The following is a 9,932-nucleotide window of genomic DNA, read 5'->3' as shown; positions in this document are numbered from 1 at the left end:
CTTGTAACCAGTTAACCCGAATTATATGATCACCCATGATCGGCGTCGGAATATTGCCTTTTTTGTTTGTTCGTTAAACTCTTACTGTACTGCTTTTCTACAGTACTGTATTTGTAAGTTAAATATTTACTGTTCTGGTATGTACTAGTAAGCAATTAAAGCATTAAATAAAGCCTTGTAACCAGTTAACCTGATTTATATGATTACCCATGATCGGCATCGGAATATTGCCATTTTTGTTTGTTCGTTAAAGACTTATAATAAGAGAAAAATACATTTTTGTCTTGGTATCTTTACCTATTTGCTCAGGTTTGCTGTAATGGTTTGGATCATTTGATGCAATGCAACTTGTAGAAAACTGTGAAAACTTTCGGGCAGTGAACGAAAATCTGGGGCATGAGACTGACCTTGACTTCACCCTCTCATGTATCTTTGTATCATTTGTCAGTTCGCCACCTGCTATCGTGAGGAGTGGATGTACGATTTTTTCGCTCGTGGCCATGCCTAACCACACATAGTTACACCCATTATCTCGACCCAGACAGAAAATACAACCTTTTTCCTCCCTTGCAAAACACACTCAACCACCCTGTTTACGAGACAGCAATATGTATTGCGAAAATAACAAGGTAAAATGATAAAGATGAACGTAAAATGATAGAGAAAGATGAACATGTTATGACGGAAGAAGTACGTTTTCCCCGTCTGTAAACGTATTTATTTCTGCTTTGTATCTGTATTCGTAATAATTAGACTTATTGTTAGTTCTGAAACTGCATTACGATTTTATTTTTAGCCATTCTCGTGGTGTGGGAGCTGGAAGTTGTGACACAACTTCCTTATTGCTAATTGGACTGACCCTTCACTTTATTCTCCGGTGGCAGAGTCTAGCCTTGGAGGACGTGCAGTTTTCTCATTTAGGACTGAAAATTCAACTCTTTCGCTCCCTTTTCCAAGCATGGGCACAACGATAACGTAAAAAATAACTCGAAACTACCATAAACATATATCAAAAAGGTGAAAATGTATTCATAACATTTTTTTTTTTTTTTCCAGCCATTCCTAACAGATTATGTACTGAAATCATTCGATATCACAGTACTGCATTTCTAAGTTAAATATGTACTGTTCTGGTAAGTACTTGTAAGTTAGAGCACTGGTACCGGTTAACCTGATTTATATGATTACCTATGATCGGCATCGGAATGTTTCCTTGTGTTTACGTACAGTATTTGTGTGTTGAAGTTTTGCTCTGGAGTACTGTATTTGTGAGTTATAACATTAAATAAACCTTCTAACCACTTAAAGTGCTTTCTAGTGATTACCAGTGACAGATAACAGCAAAACAACACATTTGGGGGGTCTAGGGAGCAAAATACGGAGTAGTTTAAATATACGCGATTTCGCACCTAACACGGCACGATAGGAACGAAACCCACGTGTTCCGTGCGAGTTACCTGTAATTGTCTCTGTTGGTATCATAATACGGTACACAGAATATGTGGTGGGGTATTTCCGTGGAATTTCGTGCATCTCCACAGGACCAAGTGCAGTTCAGAAACAGCTCTCATTTGGACACGTGTCAAGCGGCCTCATATAGGCCTATATATATATATATATATATATATATATATATATATATATATATATATACAGAGAGAGAGAGAGAGAGAGAGAGCACAAAGTATAACATTTTTTAAATACTAAAAATTTTTAACAAAGCAGTCCGAATAAACTAGAAATATACAATATCTTTGGATGTACACCTAGTAAGAGAAAACATCAGTAACTTTCACTCGACGTCGCATTCCCCGGGCATTTGTGCCCCCTCCCCCTCCTCTGGCAGCAACGACCCTCTTTCTTACGGCACATCACCCTCCCTCAAATACTGCACCACCTTGTTCCTCCACTTGGCTCTTGACATACCTCATCTCCGTCACCACACACTACTCTCATTCCTCCCCCCACCTCCTCCTTCGGGCATACCGTAAATTAGACAACCCATTCCCTGAAGCTCAACAGCCTTCCTAAGTGACACACCTTCACATGTCACCGCATTGGCACCAGTAACTATCATCCATACTGAATACATACTTATTTTTAATGTATGTCTGTAACTCTTGCATACCGCTGGGCCTTGTGGAAGATAAAGGAGTTTCAGATCATTAATATCTAGCGGGGATCAATCTTGCATCTTTTCAAATAACACTCCACTATTCTATCCACCCCATCACCACTGAAGATAGTTAAAATAGAGAATGCACTGGGATTTGATGGTGTGTTGATGGTGAAATGTTGAAGTATGAGGGACAGACAGTGACTGGATATGGAAGAGATGCATATTGGTCTAGGAAGAAGGTAGAGTTCCGAAGGACATGAAGTCGTGAACAGGAGTTCCCCTATACAAGAGGATAGGGAAAAAGAGAAATGTGTGTCAATCATACAAGTATTTGTCTTCTCAGTGTAACGGAAAAGATGTATGATAGGTTACAGTCAACAGATGTATGGAAAAAAACAAGGAATTAGTTGGACAGGAAGTAGTGGATTCTACTATGGAAAAGAGGCGTGTAGATCCATACATATTCTAAGATGCCTTGGGGGAAAGTATCTAGAGAAGGGAAACAAGCTGTATGATGCCTTCATGGATATCAAGGAAACATATCATAAAGAAGACAAACAAGGAATTTGGAGGGTGCTCAATATACTGTATACTGTATATGGAATAGACGGAAAATTGTTGAATTCTGTCCGATGCATGAGGGGGGCTTGGGCATACATCTTCCATGAAGGTCCATTTCTGAATTTAGTAAGATAGCTTCAAGCACCAGGAAAAACAATAAGGGACTTAAAGACTAAGCCCTGATGTACGTCAACATTTATGGAAAGCTCATCACTCAAATCTCCATTCACTCTCACCTGGGTGCATGCATTCAAATGCATGGCCATAACTACACTGACCGGCCACTCCATGATCCCAAGCTTTCTCACTGTCCACTTCACCACCTCCCTAGGTACTCTGTCAAAGGCCTTCTTCAAATCAGTATTAACAAAGTACTGATCTCTTTCCTTTACTATACATTTTTCCTGAAGCTGGCAGAAAATGAATATGGTATCTGTGGTCCCTTACCCTGGCATAAATCCAAGCTCCATCTCACTAATATTCACTCTTTCCCTGTGCATATCTTCTAGGACTCTTGCCATTACCTTTATTATCTGGTCCAAAAGCTGTGTGCCTCTGTAACTTCTTCCCAGGGAATCACTCTTCCCCTTTGTACATATTTACAATCACTCTCCCTTCGTGCTAAGGGGTCTTTGTATGCAGCACGCGTTAGGAGTGTAATGCTGTATGGTAGTGAGACTTGGACAGTAAAAGAGGATATTCGCAGGCTCAGACATACAGAAATGACCATGATTAGGTGGATGTGCAGTGCGTCCCTGCGTGCAAGGCCTGGGGGGCTGGATTTACGATGGAAGATTCGAGAGGTAGGTTGGGACTGAAATGTATTGGTGTTGTGATGAGGAGAGGTAGATTGAGGTGGTTTGGGCATGTGGAGAGGATGGGGGAAGATAACTGGGCGCAGAAGGTGAGAAGTGTTAATATTGGGGGTGGGGTTGTGAGGGGTAGACTGAGAAAGACATGGGACGAGGTCATTCAGTGTGACCTCAGGGTTAAAGGACTGAACAGGGAGGCTGCAATAGATCATGCAGCATGGAGAGCCGCCATTAGGTGACCAAGATCAACGCAAGCAAGCACGTTGGAGCCTTAAAAAACGAAAACAACGACGATGACAACTCTTCAGCCAGTCATCTGGGACAACACATACGTATAAAATCATACTTATCAAATCAGTGACTATACCCACTGTCAAAGTAGAGGGGACATGGCCATGTGCAAGTTGCTACAAGGGTGTGGGAAGTAATTCCATCTTGTGCTGTATTTGATCTGTGAGTGCATAAGAGATGTGGTGGTATAAAATGTTGATTACAAGATAATGCTGCTTTCATGTGTTGTGTATTAGGGAGAGTATGCAGAGACTGTCAGGTGTGATAAGACTGATCTTGTTGGTGAGTCTCTTCAGTGTGTGGAAGTTTTGTTATTTGGGGGACATGTTATGTGCTGGAGGTGGGGTTGAAGCATGCCCTGTAGGTAGGGTAAGGAGTGGTTGGAGGAAATTCAGGGAGCTGTTGTCTGTCCTGACACTGAGAGGGCTCTCCCTCCATGTTAAGGGATCTTTGTATGCAACACATAATGGGACCAATAGGAACGCAATGCTATATGACAGTGAGGCCTGGGCAACCAAGGAAGACGATATTCGCAGGCTCAAACATACAGAAATGACAATGAGTATGTGGATGTGGTGTGTCTTTGAAAGCGAGGCCTGGGGGGCTGGGTTCATGACTAAAGAGATGAGAGGAAGGGTGGGACCGGAGAGTATTGGTGTTGGGAAGAGTAAGAGTAGATTGAGATGGTCTGGAGATTGTCTGGACATGGAGAGGATGGAAATTGACAACTGGGTGCAGAAAGTGAGAAGTGTGATCATCAGCGGCAGGGTTGTGAGAGGCAGAAAGAAAAAGACCTGGGACGAGGTCATAGAGTGTGACCTCCGGGATAAGGGACTGAATAGGGAGGCTGCCAGAGAGTGTGCACTCTGGAGTGCTGCCATTAGGTGACTGAGGCCATCACATGCAGGCATGCTGGCGCGTTTATAAATGATACGATACAATACGATTGTTATTGCCAAATAACAGTGCAAGTGTGTAACAAATACTGCAGTGTGCAATATTATGTGAAGTATTGTAATAACTTTTTGTCTTAAATACTGAAACTCGTGGCTTGGAAACTGTGCCTCTGTTATGTACACAGTGCCACCAAGTCAGCTGACTGCGTCAAGATGGCCGGCTAGTGTTTCCATTCACTGTGATCGTCTGCCTTTCATCCCATTTTGTTCATGAAATTCCATTGAAACATCAATGCTATTGCCATATAACAGTGCAGGTGCATAACAAACAGTACACTGTGCAAAATTAAGTGGTGATAACTTTTTTTTGTGTGAAATATTGAAACTAGTGACTTGGAAATTGTGTCTGTATGTCTGACATGGATGCTACCTCTAGTGTTTTTTTGTGGTGCTACTGAGAGCTCCAAGGGCAAAACTAAATGGATAAGTTTCTTTTAAATTTAGGCTACGTGGTCACAGGGCCCCTCCTCATCCCTACTGAACGTATGTTATACTGACTTTGCCATATAATAAATCGCTATGTGATGGGGTTTCACTTGACATAACTTCTTCATTCAGCAAGGCATGACTGTACCAGATACTCAGAATATGTATGCTTCTGGTATCCATAGTTAACTGGTGTGCAAAGATAAAAGAGTTCCTGGATAAGCTAGGAATGTCAAATCTGTGGTAATGTGACTGTTGCTGATAAAACCTGATTCAGAAACGAAACAGCTCCAAACAAGCTGATATTGGTATGCTATTAAAGAATGAAAGCAGATTTGTGTTTAATGAATGATTTACACTTTCATCAGAAGCAATGCTAAGCTTAAAGAGTAATTACAGTACAGCATCTAAATTCAGATGTGGTAGTTTGGTGCTGTCAAGAGAGATTTCAAACCCTCCCCCAACTCAGGTGTCTCCTTTCCACTCGGTGTGAGAAAAATTTTGTTTTTTAACCAGTTCTCTCTCCTCATTAGTACAAGTCGATTCATCTAATATTTGTGGCAAATACTACGAGACCTGACACTGACGAAGAGCCAAAACATGGTGGTGCTGCTGCATGCACTGACAGCCAAACCTCCTTACATTTCCTTGCACCTCAGAGAGGGGAAGGACCCTGGTCCATTCACATCAAGGTACCGTCTAACACAAAGGGGTGTCAGATCCCTGCACAGCGTAAATACTCTACTGTTCTGTACCTGTAGGACAGCCCAGTAGCAGCAGCTGCTTACCTGTGGTCAATGGGTCTGCTTGGCCTGACAGAATGGGGTTAAGCAGCAACAACAATTACTACAACTTCATGGCCTAATAAACAGTCACTATCATAACGCAAAGTATATTTTTCTGATGAAATAATTAAAAAGACTCTAGGCTTACAGCTACCAATCACCAAGTGGCATTTACCCTGTACTGTACCACAAGAATGATGTGGGGGTACAAACATTAAATGAACCAGTGATCATAGCTACATGCAGACCTACACTAAATCAGTGCAGAATCTCTAACTCACACTATCATACCTTGGATTTCTTTTTACCACTTTTAGAGCCAATATTGGGCAAAAAGGCTGTAAAACCTGTCTAATAATAAAAACATGATAATAACAGTTGCAAAACAGAACATATGTGACTTCACATCATGTATTTTGGTGACAAATGTTTATACTGTATAATCCATCTCCTACCAAATGGGCATATCTAAAAAGTCAGGATACATAAGCATAATGCTTTACTGGTATAATAATTACTCTCTTGCATTACTTTTTTACTCACGTATAATAATCAATCAGTTACCATACAAGTCAAAGTAATCCAGTGCATTGCAGCTAGGGAACACTGTCATATTGAATGCATTTTGAAAAAGTACATGAATTAGTGAATGCTTGCTTAAACAGTATGTTATGCCGATGTGATGTCTTAGAATGAAGAAATTAAAGAAGCTTAAAACTTTTGGAACAGATAATGAAGGTAATGGAGTGGGCCCTGGGGAGAATATTGATGAGATGCAGTTTTGGTTTATACCAGGGAAAGAGACCACCAATGCAATATTCAATGTCCAACAGCTTCAAGAAAAATATATGGGAAAAAGAGGGAGCTGTTCTTTGTTGATTTCAAGAAGGCCTTTGACAGAGTTCCTACAGAGGTGGTGAAGTGGGCAATGAGGAGGCTTGAGATCACAGAGTGGTTGGTTAGAGTGGTTACGGCAATGTACAAAGGTACTCGCACCTAGGTAAGAATGCATACAATTTGAGTGATGAGTTTCCACGAATGTTGGTGACCATCAGGGGTCTGTCTTAAGCCCCTTATTGTTTGTCATGGTGCTTGAAGCTCTCTAGCATGACTTCAGAACTGAACTCCCATGGGAGATGTTGTATACTGATGATCTGGTGTCTACTGCAAAGAATGAGAGGGAGGTGGCGGAAAAATTTAGGAGGTGGAGAGATGGAATAGGGTCCAAGGGTTAGGCAGTAAATGCAGATAAGAGTGATGATATCTAGGAATGGTGGCAGTACTGTCAAAGCAGAGGAAGTGTGGCCATATGCAATTTGCCACAAGGTGTTGAAAGTAACTCCATCTCGTGCAGTGTTGTGATGAGTGGGTGCATATGAGATGTAACGGTATTAGAAGAAGGCTGTGAAATAATGTGTTCATGTATGAGGTGTGTAAGGAAGAGCATACACGGAGTGAGAGGTAGGAAAGGAATGATCTTGGAGGTCTCTTGAGTGTGTACAGGTGCTTTGTTATTTGGGAGGGACATGTTATGTGCTGGAGGTGGGGCTGGAGCTAGCTCTGTGCCTTGAGGAAAAAAAATAAAAAAGTGGTTGGAAGAAGTTCAGGGAGCTGTTGCCTCTCCTGACGCCTAGAGGGCTCTCTCTCAATGCTTAGGGGTCCTTGTATGCGGCATGTGTTAGGAATGTAGTGCTGTACAACTGTGAGACCTGGGCAGTTAAGGCAAAGTATATTTGTAGGTTCAAACATACAGAGATGATAATGATTCATTGGATCTGAAATGTGTCCTTGAATGAAAGGCTTGGGGGATTAGGACTGCAAATGAAGAGATGAGAGGAAGGATGGGATATGAATGTACTAATGTTGTGATAATGAGGGGTAGACTGAGATGGTTTGATCACATGGAGAGGATGACAACTGTGTGAGAAGCGTGCGAGGTAAAAACACTGAGGGTAGGGTTACGTGAGGCAGACCGAAAAAGACCTGGGACAAGGTCATAAAGTGTGACCTCGGGCTAAGGGACAGAACAGGGAGGCTGCCAGATATCAAGCGGTGTGGACAGCTGCCATTAGGTGACTAAGGCTGATGCATGTATGTTGGAACCATTATACATGAAAGTAAATGAACATGTTCTTCCCCAGCACAGCAAAATTAATAGGATCTTTTGAAAAAAAAAAAAAAATAAAAAAAAAAAAAATAAATAAATAAATACCATCACCCAAAACCCCTTTTCCCACTACAGGATGGGGTGAAGTAGGTTCCATCATCATCATCATCATCTAATCCTGTGTTGCTCCATGAGGAGTGTAGGAGCCTGGGGCTTGGCAACTTGGTCCTGACATATAAGATGAAACTGACCAGCCTCACACATCCCTGAGTGGCAATATGTAAGCAATAAATCCCAACCACCCCTTGAATATAAACCTACACAAGCTCAATCCAGCTGCAATGCTTTACTCACCCACTAAACCACCATGTGCCATTATTTGGTTATATGGTTACCACCCAACGTAGTAAATGGTTTCCTGGTGTACAGGAAACCATTTGGCTTGTCACTTAGTGTAGTGTCACCCACAGAGAGAAGGAAGAGGAAAGTCCATCTATCCACCTGTCACGAATCAATTCGCGACATTTCCGTTTTGTGAGAAGCCACGAACTGTTAGTGGAAAACTCACTGTGTATCGCTCAGTTAACCGTTTCTCCCTCCCTTTCGGAGTATACTTTTCAAAACATTCGTCACTTTCAAAAGTGACCGATTTAATGCACGTCACTAAGTGCGCTACTGAGCGATATTGTTTCTTTATCGTTCGCCTCTGCTTCCCTCAACCGTTAGCCACGCCTTGCGTCCTGCCCATACAATGTATTTGAATTGAGTCTGGTGTTTGCTGTGACGGAGAAAGGTTCTGTGCTCAGAAGTGGAGAGGTCAGCTAGCACCCCAAGCTCCACTAGTACAGTAATCCCAGTACTCCCACCTTAGTGGTGATACATAGCATTCATCGACTGGTATTTCTTTTGTGTATTTCCTAGCTTTAAGAGCTTAGTTAAGGTGTTTTTCCTAGGCATAAGTATTTAGCTTCTGTGTGAGTGAGCGAGTGCGTCTCATTTAATTGATTTGAATTGTAACGTTAAATTTATTTTTGTGATTAATAAATTTAACAGTTCCTTTCTTGAGCTTAATGTAAGTAAACTCTTGTTTCATTTCTCCATAATTAAGCTTATTTCCCATATAGCTCCTAGCTTGCATAAACGTTTGCTTTCATAACTGGTACTTAGACCAGTCTTGTTGTATTAACTTAAAATCCGTTGTGCCAGGAGTTAATGCATCAGCAAGAACCTGATGTTATTATTATTAGTATTAGTTATTTATTGTCAGGGGTGATGTAACTTTCTCCAGAGGCTAACAGTACAGTAATTCAGCAATTGTGAGTAATTAGTCTCTGCTGTGTACTGTTGAGAAAGTTTATAAATTCTCGTTCTCAGAGAATCGTGCTAAGCCAGCGTAAAGTAATCGTTGCTTGATGTAGCAAGACAACCATTGTCTCTGCTCTTCAATATTATTGAATATAAATATCAATTTAAATAACATTTAACCATATATTTCAAAAAACTACCGTGATATTATAAAAACCCCGTGACACCACCCATCATCCAATCCTATGTCCCCTCATCAGGAGTGCAGGCACCAGGGGCTAGGCAATTGGTCCTGACATTTAAGATGAGTGTGACCAGCCTCACTCATCCCTGTGCGGCATTACATGTGCAATAAACCCCAACCACCCCTTGGATATAAACCTACCCAGGCTCAACCCGACTGGAGCACCTTAATTACCCACTAAACCCCCAGGCGCCATAATTTGGTTGTACAGTTATCACCCAGCGATGTAAATGGTTTCCTGGTGTACAGGAAACCAATTGGCTTGTCACTCAGTGTAGAGTCACCCAAAGGCAGAAGGAAGAGGAAAGAATGAAGGAAAGAAAGAA

Source organism: Coenobita brevimanus, chromosome 97 (assembly GCF_032717465.1).
Source record: "Coenobita brevimanus isolate Jiangsu-jjx chromosome 97, ASM3271746v2, whole genome shotgun sequence".
Taxonomy (NCBI): domain Eukaryota; kingdom Metazoa; phylum Arthropoda; class Malacostraca; order Decapoda; family Coenobitidae; genus Coenobita; species Coenobita brevimanus.
This window is presented reverse-complemented; position numbering follows the sequence as displayed.